Genomic DNA, 14,396 nt, shown 5'->3' on the forward strand with positions numbered 1-14,396 from the left:
GAACTAGTATGAAAGTTAAAGAAGTCTTTGTATGGGTTAAAACAGTCACCAAGGATGTGGTATCATAAATCTGATACATTTATACGGGGACTTGGCTTCACCAAAAGCAAAGCAGATCACTGTGTGTATTTTAAATTAATTGGTGACCGTGTTATTTATCTGGTCTTGTATGTGGATGATATGTTGCTAGTTGGAAATGACATAGAAATTATCCAAGATTTGAAGACCCATTTGTCCTTCAAATTCGACATGAAAGATCTTGGTGCTGCAAACTATATTTTGGGCATGGAAATTAAAAGAGATCGGACAAAGAGGAAGCTCTGGTTAAACCAGATGAAGTATGTCGAGACAATATTGCAGAGTTTTAATATGCAGGATAGTAAATCGGTGAAGGTTCCTATTCCTGTAGGTGTAAAGTTGTCTGTTGGACAGTGTCCCAAGACACAAGAAGAGGAAGAGGACATGTCCCATGTTCCATATGCAAGTACAGTCGGTAGCCTGATGTATGTGATGGTATGTACTAGACCATACATTGCACATGCAGTGGGAGTATTGAGCAGGTTTATGTCAAAACTAGGGAAGGAGCACTGGACAGTAGTGAAGCGGGTTTTCGGGTATTTGCGTGGCACTAGTGATTATGGTTTGTGCTACCAAGGAAGACCAGGATTGGATAAAGTTGGATATTCATGGCCTTATTGATGTAGACTGGGCTAGAGATCTGGATCAGAGAAGATCTACAAGTGGGTATGTGTTTAACCTATTTGGAGGTGCAGTCAGTTGGATGAGTAAGAAACAATCTATAATGGCACTATCAACTACAGAGGTAGAATACATGGCAACCACTCATGCAAGCAAGGAAGCAATTTGGTTGCTGAGATTGTGTTCAAGTATGGGGTTAGTACAGGGAGCTATAAGGATAGACTGTGACAGTCGAAGTGCAATTTTCTTGGCAAAGAACCCTGCATATCATTCAAAGACAAAGCACATTGATGTTCAGTATCACTTTGTGAGGGATATGATAAAAGACAAAAAGGTGTTGCTGGTAAAGGTGGACACTTTGAAGAATACTGCAGATGCATTGAAAAAATCTGTGAGCTCTAAGAAGTTGTCTTGATGTAGAGAAACAATGGGCATTGTAGGGTTGGATAAATGACTAAGCTCTCTTGTGGCCCCCTGTGGAAAGAAAACAACAAGTGGGAGAATGTTGGGTTGTGTTATATTCTTTCCACGACTAGCCCACGTAGTTAACGGGGGGGTTAGAAGGGGGGCGGAGCCCCCCCTTTGTTGCAGCAATTACGTAGCGGGGGGGTCACAGGGAGTTTGAGGGGTGCAGGCAACCCCACTCTATGGGGTCTGGGGTAGAAACCCAGAAAATTTTGGTTTTGGACCCTATATTAGGTTGGGCATACCTACCTATGGTTTTGTGCATGTTTTTCACACATGGTTTTGGACGTGATGGTTTTCGGTCCATGTTATTGGATGCTTTGGCATGTATAAATATGTATTATAACATTGAAAGGAACATAATGAAAAATCAAGCTGGTAGTCCTGGTTTTGGGATCCAGGGGGAAATCTCTGTGTATATGTCTTTTATGTGTTATGCTCTCGCATTGTTTATTTTCTGTGTTTTAGAATTCGTATGCAGGTAATTTCTGTACGGGGTTAAAACCTACAATTGAACTGTGGTGGTGGCGGAGGTGGTGTTGGCGAAGATGGGGGTGAAGATGGTGAAACTGGTGGTGGTGTAGGTGGGGGTGGTATGCGCGAAATTCGCTGCTTTATCAAACTGATCGCACTTCTTGGTGAAACTTTCGCGAGCTCTTCCTTGCTTTCTCACGAAGATGAATCAAGGGGCTAGACTCTAGTTCCGTGCTGCCTTTGTTTCTGTAGATCCTCCCACTTTGCGCAGCCCCAAACATCAATTTATTCGCATAACCCGCTTTTCACACAGTAGAATTTTAATCCAAGTGTTCAAAGATTTAACGTGCTTACCTCGCGGTCCTTTGAGGAAGTGTCGTTCCGCCTCGTTGTAGCTGACTGAAGTATCTACCGCGAACTCAATGATAAACCCTCCTATAATTCGATCAAGCCAATGGTCCACAACGCGCGCAATCTTATCTTTTGATGCTTCCAGTCTGCGCACCAACTCCGGAGTCCACACAATAGGTTTGTCGAACCTACACCTTCCTTGATTGTATGCTAGCTTCATGATCTACTCGTACAACTTAGATGGGAAGGATGCAAAGAAAATTTCATTGATTTCCATCTATAAGTAGCAATCTAACCACTCTTCCTTTGATAACCATGGATTCTTGTTTTCCTGTGCCGCAAACTTGTGAATCTTTCTGTCCAACCACTCTTCAATTCCTTTCTTTGTCGGATTCCAGTGATTAAACATCAGAGATCTCTTATGCAAATCCCGGTCCCGGCAACGGAACCATTTTTTGGCTTATTGGGGCTTGGCCCAGGTTCAAAGTTAATTTAGCTAAACAAATCCTGGTACTACTGGCCCTTTCGGCAACAGTCCACGGAGCGCGAACTGAGGTCTCACCCGAAGTAGTATGGGAGGGTGCTAAAACTAGGTTTTCGCACCCTGGAGATGTCTGATGAGTTCAATTAGTCTGCGGTTCGACCCTGCACGCAGGTTTCTTTGTGCATTTTTCCTTACCTCGCAGTCCGATATACTACCTTCGCGCAGCCCTACCCCGGGGCTGACCATCGCACTCTACATTATTACCCAAGATCTTACTGGTATTCCATTATTAGTTGATTATTTTAGCCTATTTGCATGCTTTAAGTTATATTTAACAACATAAACCATTCATACAGGTGCGCACAGTAAATAAACAGTATCTCTGCAAATCATATCAAGCATGCATTAATCCAAGAATAGATACATAGAATTATGATAAAACTTCTTTTTATTAATTCCTTCCTCGGTTACAGACTTGACTCCGCCCTGCGCACTCAGCTGCGGACTACTAGGCCTCTGCGCACTCAGTTGCAGAGCCTTCTCCTACTCTACGACCTAAAGACACCCTTTACACTTGCATTTTAATCCCTTCGACTTCTTCCTCTTTTCTCTACTTAGAGCCTCACTTTATTTATACAATCCCATGGTCCACGAATGATGGGTAGGTCTATCCAACTGACCTTACATTACAAAACTAGGGTGGACAACCCTGTGACTCTATCATACTTTTCACGCTCCGCGCCCGCAATTCGCGAAGCTTTACAACAATATTGGGTCAAAACTTGGGCTTTGAGCCCCAAAACATGCCTTGGGGGGGATTCCATGCCCAACACGCCAACGCTTTGTTATGTTAGTACAAATTCAGATATCCAACGGTTTGTTCTGTCGGTGTGGAGTTGGGTATTTGATGGTTTCCACTTAATGTTGAATATTCGATGGGTACCTGAGCATTAAAAAATAAAATATAATTTGATCTGGGGAACTCTCGGGTTCAACTAGAGCCAGTCGGGCCTCCCTATATATCTGTATGGATGGCACTATATGTTTCAACCGATACCTTCTTAAAACTATTGTGCTCTATGAGATAGTGGGGTGGCTAGACTTGTTCTTCAAGGAACTCCTAATGATAGGGTGGCAAGAGAGGAAAGATATGTAGCATATGTTGATTATTTTCCCCAATTTCCATTATATTGACCTCACATAGTATTTCCTCATCGTGCACCATTTTTTGATGCTTATTATTTGTAAGCATCATATCCTTATGCATGTGTGTATTAGAGGCATTCTCTACCTCATTCTAATCCATTTCTAGTGAGAAATGGGATGGTATTTGGTATTGATTATTGTGCGGTAGATCCATGGCTTCAATAAATACACCATTAGAGAATAAGGGAATGCATTTTTAGATAAGACTTGTCTTGATAAGATCAACAGGACTTATGTACCAAGAGAGGTTGGCTATAGTGAATCTTCCATTTGTAGACCTTACTTTACATCTCCTCTACAGAATTTGTATCCTTCACTACTAGAATCATCTTCATTGTATCAATATTGATTGAAATATAATTTATGGATGTTTTGGTAGCTTACCTTTTTGAATTGACAATCACTAGAGACTACTATTATAAGGAGCATGATAGAACATTTAGCATAGACATTGCTTTGGAAAAGAGAAGGCTATTAGTTGATCATTGGTGTCAATTCATGCAAGCCAAGAATAACAAAATTATTTCTAAGGACACATGCTGAAAGAATATAGTTACGTATCTTGGCTAGTGGATAGATTCTTAATACTTCAAATGCTATAGGAAAATAAAAAAGTTATGCTATTTGAAATTTTATGGTAAGATTTTTATTTATATTAAATTTATTGTGTTGCTCCAACTTCATTCTTAGTTTATAAAATTTGTCATAACCTCTCTTTTCACATAATGTAGGGGCTCTCATTCCATGACTTGTATCATGTTTAATTTTTCTTTCCTCATGATATAGTGCATATTTACCTCAACACTTTTGGGGTTCATCACATGGCTTCCTTCCAAAATTTCCTATGTTGTAACAAAATGCATCACTTCAACTTTTCATTAGTCATGGCAAAGGGAATTTTTTAAGTGAAATCGTGTGCACCTTCCTCTGTATTGCATCCTTGGGATTTTTCCTTTCTTACAAAATATCATATCAACCAAAGATTTTTGTTTTCCTAATAATTCACAAGGAAAATCTTTCACTTGACACATATCATGTGGACTATTAGTTTATTGTTGCACAACATATCACATCACTCTAAATATTTTATTCCCTTTGATGAATGATATAGCCCAAAACCTTCTACATGAAAGACACATCACATCACTTCAATCCAATCACATCCTCAACAATATGATGACCAAGAGAATCAGGGTATAGTTCTGTAGTAACCAATCCCATACCACACAGTCCATAATATAGCAGTGAACAATTCGTCAAAAATCAACGACTGAGTAAACAAGACTTTACATATGTCAATGAAGAAATGATTTGTGCAACCACAATAACAACAATGTTCTCGTATGATGGAGATGGATAATAGTGAATTACACCAATAAATATGTTCATAATAGAGTTCATCATGAAGACAAGTCATTTCTCCTCATTGATCAGGAGTCGAGTGTCTACTAGAAAATGCTTAAATTGTTCAAAAGAAACTAATATTTCTAAGTAAGAAATAATGTATATAAATCTTTTTAATCCGATGAGAGTTAAGGTGTTCTATTAATAACGATATTGCATTACTAACAACAAATTTAGGGGACACCTTATCATTATAGAATATGGCATTGATTTCATGGTAGTTATGCCATCTAGCAAAAAAAAAAATCCAAGGATAGCCATACCCTTTTGAATAAAGGCTTGTATTAAAAAGTCCCCATACATAGATTTTTATAGTTGTAAAATATATGTGACCCCGATGATGGCCACAAAATTTATGACCAACTCCTTGCAATATAGAGCTCTAAGCCAACCTTGTGAATCACATTACAAAATAAGGTGAGTAGAACATACACTAGATGAGAAACATAAAAAGCACACCTTGAAGGACCATGAATGCCCCTTTTGCAAAAAAACAAAATTACTAGGATCTTTCCATGAGAAAAGGTCCAATATAAGATGTTTATTTTGACTATCCAAATGGCAGATTTTATTCCTAATTCCATATGTCAATGTGATTTCTTAATAGAAGAGTTAATGTTCATATCCTTGTTTCACAATGTATTCACGAGTTCCTAATGTTTAGAATTAGTTTCTACCATATGTCTTGGTGAACTTCCTTGTAGGTGAAAGACTAAAGACCACATAAGATCAAACAAGTATTCTAGAACCACCCCAAAATCACGACTTTTCCAAACACCAAAAATTCTTGACCAAGAAGAGATCTCAAAGAGAGTAGTTTTTCCTTACCTATATAACAATTTCTTAAGTAGAATAAGGGCTTGATCATGATGTAAAGGTTCCTTTTTGATATTTCTATAAGACCAAATGCTATTCTGATATTATTTTTCACTATCACCTTGAGGACCGAACCATATAGAAGAAATATCAATCTTAAGAATATAATTTTGGGCTTGTTTATAATTCATAATCTCTGTGATCTGCGTTGTAGACATGGGCTAGAAATCCGAGGAGAGAAAAAGAGCCGAGAAGAATTCTCTCAGGGTTCCAAGAAGAGTCAAAAGTCTTGTGAAGAAGATCAAAGGACTAGACATTGTTTAAGGGCTTCAAACTATCTCAGAGATCTAAAAAGTATATAATTCTATGAAATATTATAAGGATGACTAAAATACAAATTTGAGGTGTCTTTAGTGGACTAGAAGTAGTCCTAACAATCAACATGAAAACTACTTGTAAAGGGACCAAGACTGAACTACATAAAGACATATTAGGCCTATTTGAAAGGTCTGATATGAAGCTATAACCACTCTAAAAGGCCACAATCATCTTCAGAAATATAGAGACCTAAATAAGCCATTGTCAAGGCTAGAAGCAACCTTTCACTCCAACAAATTGTGACACTTTGAAGAAGGATCAAATCCATATCCTTTTGGAAGAGTTCTAGAGCTATTTACAAAGTCATTTTGTGGTAATTGAGAATCCCTAGTTTAAGGGCCATTCCAGAAGTTCATTCAGAGAGAAGTCAAGAAGAATTTTAAAATGATTGTGTCAAAGACCGAAATTAGCATAATTTCCTAGGATCTTGGATGAAAAAGGACAGTAGAAATCAAAACATATGTTAGTCACCTTATGGAGAGCATCTTGAAGGTTGTACTCATATCAATGAAGGAAGTATCTACACCTTGGATTGTGAAGAAGACCTATAGAAACACCTACATGATAACCTGACTTAGTAAAAGAGTATAAAATAGTCTCTTGAAAGAGTAATCTTGCTTGGCATTCAAAAGATCATTGGAAGTCAAATTTTGGATTTGGAATCAACCTGAAGATTGTGTCAACCATGGAAGTGGAATTACCTTGGACAATTAAATCAAGGAGAGGGCTTTGCAACAACCTCAAGTGATCATGGTCGACTAAGGTATTTGCATTTTTTTAATGCGTAGTTGGGTGAAAGGTCTGCTTTTACATGTCTTAGGGTGTCGTATGTTTGAAGTAGGAAAACCCTTGTCAAGAAAGAAACCCTAACCCTAATTTGTTTAAAACCTAGCTTTGGGTTTCTATAGTTTATAGGTAGTCTAGGGTGTATGGAAAACCATAGTGAGGGTGGAATTGGATGGAGATTTGGGTTCAAAGCCTAGGGCTGGTGTTACAAAGGGAAATATCAAGGAACTTAGGGTTTGTATATAAAAACCCTAGGAATTCTCCCTCTAAGATACCATGGTATCCCTAGACTATAAAAATTATAATCATGCTCTTGTACTTGTATATTTTGCTTAGTGGTACTTGTTGGTGAATATTGCAGAAGGAAGAAAAATGAGAAGGATGACTAAGAAAAAAAAATCATGTGTTTTGATGAGAATGATGGAAGGAGGGAACTACAAAGGCCCTGAGAGGACTTTTGCTATCAAATTTCATTGAATGAAATAAGCTAACTTGGTAATCAATTTGGATCCTTGGGCACTCTAACTCATAAAGGTAGACTCATATGAAGATGAACCACGAGGATGTTGATGTTTTGAAAAGGTAGTAATGGTAAGGTAAGTTTGATGTTGATATCTATTATTGTTTATCTGGTTAACATGTTTTTATGCTACTTGGAAATATGTTGCAAGGTTACATGATGACAATTGAGACAAGCTTCATTGTGTGGATATTGAGGGAAAGCTCAACATCTGGTACCTGACATACTTGAAAATAAAGATGTGCTCATATTGGTATTTCAAGGTAGCAGTGTAAAAATATAAATTGAAGCTATAGAAGGAAGATCACTTTTGTAATGAAGTTATGGTTAGCTTGAAGTCTGGGAAGGTTTAATAGAATGCCTTCATTGAAAAAGTCAAGACGAAGGTCACATGTACGATGGATGACCTGGAACTCATCGTCAGAAGATGGATCTGTGATCCATGAAATGAATAAATCTATGTATAATAATATGTGGAGGAAAGAGGGAGTCGTGCAAGCTATAAATAACTAATCATTGGTCCTTTTATGAAAGACAAGGAAGTCAAGAATTCTCCTCTAGGTTTGAGAGGGAGAAAAAGGAGTCTCCTTGAATAGGAGCAGGAACCATTCTTTGATTAAAAGGGGATTATGAATGTCCTTGTTGATTGAGAGGGAGTTTGGTTGGACACTGGTTCTCCATGTTTCATGTACTAATGACCATAAGTCTAGTGCATGCATCACAAATAGGGAGAATGATGACTTGTTTGGTTCTCCTTGTGTCAGGTACTATGATGGATTAGGACTGATGTCCTAGGTCAAGTACATGGGCATGGATAAGAAGAATGTTGGATTTGATAAGCATCTTGGACAAACATTCTTAGAGTCATGTAATTTGATGGATTAGGATGAAGATCCTAAGTCACATGGGCTTGGGTAAGAAAGGTCTGGTGGTAGGATTACTCCGGATATCCTAGGTGGAGTATGTACCATGATGAGGTGGCATGGTGTCCTATGGAATTCCTCACAACATTATGCTCTAATATTGTGAGAGATAGAGTGTATCTATCAAGGTCTTGGGTAATGTGACAATGCTAGCTATGATGAGTGATGCTTATCAATCTTGATATCCTCTTATAAGGAAATTTTCAAATGGATTATTGTCCTTGTACTAGTTGGACAATTATGAATACCTCCCTAGTTAAGAGGGAGTGTTGGAAATTGTAACTAGTTTTGGTCTTAATAATTGTCATTTGTTTTATGTCATGATGTAATTCTTATGTATTGATCAAAAGAAGAAAGAAAATGTAAAATAAAAATTGTTTATAAAGCATGGGTTTCATGCTTATGTTATTTGGTCAATAGGTCAAGCATCCATTGTATGCTTTTAGGTTTGTATCATGAGTCAATGTCATTAAGACCCTATTGGGCACTTGGATCAATCAAAGAAATATTATTTTTTGTAATTTTAAGTGTCTAGGAGGGCTCCATAAGACAAGTTGACCAACCTTGTTAATTCAGCGCAAAAAGGGTTATTTGAGCCACTCGAAAGGCTATAAAAAGAGAGGAGGCTTGACCTCATTTGAAACACACTCACGTCTATATTTCCATATACGACTAAAGGAAGTGTGAATGTTATTAAAGGCTAGAAGAGCCATATGAAGGGAGGTGGAAGGGAGGAAGAGAATCTATTTCAGAAGTCTTATGCTATCATGTGTGAGTATCCTAAAATGTCTAGGGTTTCCTTAGTCTCAAATTGCAAAAGGATATTACAGTGGCCTAAAGACTAGAAAAGCCTCATCTTGGAAAGTTTATTCTTATCTATTCTTGAAAACATTGGGTGGAAGGGAACGCTATATATTTTTACCGTAGATTCAACATCTTATGTGATATGATAAAACACAAGAAAAGAATCTACTCTACCCTTCAGCGGAAACCAAAATTGATCAATGAAAACAATACGCAGAAAAGGAAGAATATCAATCACACATAACACAATATTTCTCTGGGGAAAGAAATTGCTAAAAACCTTGACTATCTATATTGCATTAACCCGAATATCTGAGAATAAAATACAATGCTTGTTCAACCCAAAAAATTCATGCACTAGTACAATCTAACTCTCTGCCTCACAAGCTAGCTCAACACAACACTTAGCCAATTCTGTTGTTTGCCAAGCCCCTACTTCCTTGTACAATTCCTGAGAGAATTGGCTCATATTTAATTGGGAAATCCACTCTCCATAACTGTGCAATCCATCCATAGACCCTCAACTGATTGTATGCACCATCTGTACAACTTGGAAAATTATACAACGGATAGTACATTGTCCCTAAACTTTAATCTCAACTGGGTCTTCCTTTGAACTGACATGCATGAGTTATTTATGAGTGAATCTTTAGTTAACTGGTGTGGTACTGAGGATGCACCGGTGCCCGTCCACACTGCTAGACCTCCTACTAGTTCCTCCAACAGTTAAAACTAGTTTAACTGATTATAGCTCAGTTAGACTAAGTTAATTAATTACAACTCAAAAGAACTCAACCTGGGCCCCTGAAATTTAGGGATCACTCTACATGACTCTAGATATACTTCCAACTCAAATTTCCTAAGTCAATTAAGTCAAATTAACTTAATTAACTATTACAAGTTTCTATGAGAATATAATTTTGATTTAATTCACAATTTAATTCAAGGACAAATTAAATTGGAATTTCTTGTTGCTATTTTTAACGCTCCCTCTCAACAAGAAAGGGATAATCAAGTACCCCAATCCCGCCTCTGTGAAACTTGAATCTTTATCTTAACAATTCCTTTGTCAAAATATTTGCATCATGTTCCTCTGTGGGAATGTACTCCAACAACATAATTCTCCTTTGCACACAATCTTGAGGATGATGATATCGGATATCAATATGCTTGTACCGATCATGAAAAACTAGATTTTTAGATAGTTTGATACAACTTTGATTGTCACAGTAAATCACAGTTGGATCCATCTGCTGACCAAACAAACCAATAAGAATCTTCCTCATCTAGATAGCCTCACATGTTTCTTGACTAGTAGCCATGTACTATGCTTCTGTTGAACTAATTGCAACTGATCTTTGTTTCCTGATGTACCAATAAATAGTGTTTTACCCAATGTTGAGGATCCCACCTGATGTGCTCTTCCACTCCCTGCTCAATCTACTTCAGTGAAGCCTTGAATCTTCACTCCCTCTGTCTGTTTGTACCATAAACCATATTGAGTAGTGCCTTTGAGGTATCTCAACACATGTTTGATTGCCTTCCAATACAGCATGGTTGGTATAACCATCGCTTGACTAAGTTGGTTAACTGCATAACACATGTTTGGTCATGTGTTCACCAAATACATGAGTGAATCCACAAGCTACCTGTAAATAGTAGCCTCCACTACTTCACCAGAAGTAGCATCCTCCTTCTTCCAATTACATGCTAGAGGAGTCTCGATGGTCTATTTCTCTCCAAGTGGAATCTTTTGAGTATCTCGTTGGCATACTTTCCCTGAGAGACAAAAATTTCCTCATCACCTTGCCATACTTCCATACCCAGAAAAGTAGTGCATGAGCCCCAAGTTCTTCATTTCGAACTCTCTTGCAAGATCCTCTTTACAAGAGTTTATCAGCTTATCATCACCTCTCAAAATCATATCGTCGACATATAAAAAAATAATCAACAATTTACCTTCAACCACAATATGGTAAAGGTTTGCATCTACTTCACTTTTGGTGAAGCCCAACCGGATGAAGTAGTTATCGATCTTGGTGTACCAAGCACGGGGTGCTTGTTTTAGCCCATACAATGATCGCTTGAGTTGTAACACATGCGATTCTCTGTTGAAGGTCTCAAATCCTTCAAGATGGTCAATATACGCCTCTTCCTCAATCATGTCGTTGAGGAATGATTTATTTACATCCATCTAATGTATCTTCCATCCCAACTACGCTAACAGTGCTAGAATGGATCTCATTGATGAGTATCTTGCAACAAGAGAAAAATTTTCATCGTAATCGATCCCATCCACCTGAGAAAACCCTTTGTCCACAAACTTGGCCTTGTGTTTCTCCACACTACCATATGCTTCTTACTTTACCTTGAAAATCCATCTAGAACTCACCACTGACTTGTCTGCCAGTCTTGGGACCACATCCCAAATATTGTTCCTAACAATGGATTCATACTCCTCAATCATGGCATCAAGCCAAAATAGTTGTTGCACTACTTCCTCAAAATAGGATGGCTTAGTCTCTACACATCGGCTCATCAAAGCCATGTAGCCAGTGTTCCTCTCTGATGACCTCCTATGCATGTGATGTGATGTGGGTGCTCCCACATTCTCTCTGGCATCATGCAATAATATGTCAGCCTCTCTAGTACACTTTCACCCGTCTCTGGAAGACTCTGCATGAGTCGGTGTCTCCACTCCATGATCCTCTGCATGTGGCTGCTCCACATCATCCTAAGGTTCCTCCTTTGGAGCTAGAAGCTCCTCAACCACATGTAGCTGAAGCTCCCTCTCAAGGGAACATCTCATGGCCTTCTCTTCATCAAATTTTACATCTCTGTGAACCATTGTCATCATGTTGGTTTGAATGTACACTCGATAGTTGTGAGGTGTATCAGTGTACCCCACAAATATGCCCAACTCTGTTATTGGCTCAAGCTTTTTCTGTGCATCTTTGGTTACATGGAAGTAGAATGATGAACCAAAAATCCTAAAGTGTCCCACATCTGGTTTCTTCCCTGAAAAAGCCTCTTCCAGTGTACTCATCCCAAGAATTCGATGAGGGCTTATGTTCTGCAAATAAATAGTTGTGTTGCATGCCTCAACCCACAAGTGTAGTGTTAGGCCCTGATCATGTGACATCACCCGTGCCACTCCTAAAATTCTTTTGTTTTTCCTTTCATCCACCCCATTATGTTGTGGGTTATGAGGTGTTATCAACTCTCATCGAATGCCTTCTAATGCACAAAAGTTTTTGAACTCATTCGACACATACTATCCACCGTTATCATTCTTGAGACCTTAACTTTCATGTCAGTATCCTTCTCGACCAATGCTTTAAATTCACAAAACTTTGCAAAGGTCTGGTCTTTATTCTACATGAAGAAGATCCAACACTTACGACAAAAATCATCAACAAATATAACATAATACATGTTCTTGGTCGTGGATGTTGTCAAGAACGGTCCACAGACATATGAGTTAACTCGATCGAGGATCGCCTGTGCTCGATTGTCTTTTTCATGAAAGGAATCTTTGGTGTATTTTCCTAATGTACACCCTTTTCATGTGTCTACCTACTCAAGTGTACCCTTGGGAAAACCGGTAGAAATTTGTTGCAAGATCTTCAAAGCGCCATGGTGAAAGTGACCCAACCTCCTCTGCCACAACTCACCGATGTCTTGGCTATGCACCTTCTCTTCTTTCATGCTCAAGGTAGCACAATCTTCTACATCCAACTTGTAGAGGTTCTTAACTCGAATCCCTATCCTGTTCACCTGTCCTGTGGCTATGTGACAAAGGAATGCCTTTCCCTGAAGAAATATCACATCATAGCCTCTATCCTCCAACATGGCAACATATACCAAGTTCTTCTTCAAACCAGGGACATACATAACATCTCGTAAAGTGAGGGGATAACTCAACTCCCTCTTATAGGTAACTATACAAATCCTAGCAGCGTTATACCTCCCATCATCACCCATATCGATATGCATCTGGAGATCCTTCTCCTCCAAGTTACTGAAGAGCTACTTGTTACCAGTCATGTGGAAAGAAGCTCTGCTATCGAGGTACCATACACTACCCATCATCGATGACACCATACAAGTGATGAGGGTAAATTCCAGTTCGAATTGTGACTCCAGAGCCTCACCTGCCACTCCTCCTGAGGGATTCTTACCAGACTTCTTGAGCAAATAGTTTGTGGCAAAATGTCTCAGCTCGTGATGGTTAAAGCACTTGAATTTCAACATGTCCTTATTCTTCGAGCCCTAACAAGAATCTAATTTGGAATGGGATGACTTCCCCTTCCCTTTATTTTCCTTACCCGCTAAGGCACAATTCTCCTCATCACCATGCTTTGATAAGGATCCGTCTGGTGTTCCTCCGAATCTCTTCCTGTACCAAGTCAGACCAAAACCGTTCCCAATCTGGTAGCTTCTCACCCATTAACTAAGTCCTAGTAACTATTCCAGCTCTTGGGAAGTCCTAGAAGTGCTAGGCTCACCATATTGTCTTCAGCAACAGTAATCTTAACACTTCCAAGCTCATCCCGACAGCGGGTGAACTTGATCAAGTACTTCAGAATTGAGTCACCCTTCTCGATCTTGATATTTTTGAGTTTGTCCTTCAGTGCTAACTTCCTATGGTCACTGCTATATTGAAACAAGTCTATCAATGCCTTCCACACTATATATGGATTGTCCTTATCATGGAGACTCAAGACAATGTGATCTCGAACTCCTTCCAGGATAATCCTTCTCGCTTTTTCTACACACTTTCTCCATTCATCCATATATTTAACATCATATATTGGAGACTTAGGAATGTCATGATCTATGAATTCCTTAATGTCATTGTCTTCTAGGACTGCCTCCATCCTATCCTTCCAAGCTATGTAATTTGAGCTTCCCTCCAGGGCATACTCAAGTCTCAAACCGTAGAATGACATATTGCTGACTCTGAAGTATGAACTTGTAAATTCGATTTCACCTACACAAAAAACTTGAATTATCCTCTTCTATATTGTCTTCAGCTCCAATATCATGTAGATTTTTGCTGTAGATTCAACAACTTATGTGATAT

The sequence above is a fragment of the Pinus tabuliformis genome, chromosome 7 (genome assembly GCF_031772625.1).
Source record: "Pinus tabuliformis cultivar Carrire ecotype Pingquan chromosome 7, CPIR1, whole genome shotgun sequence".
Lineage (NCBI taxonomy): Eukaryota > Viridiplantae > Streptophyta > Pinopsida > Pinales > Pinaceae > Pinus > Pinus tabuliformis.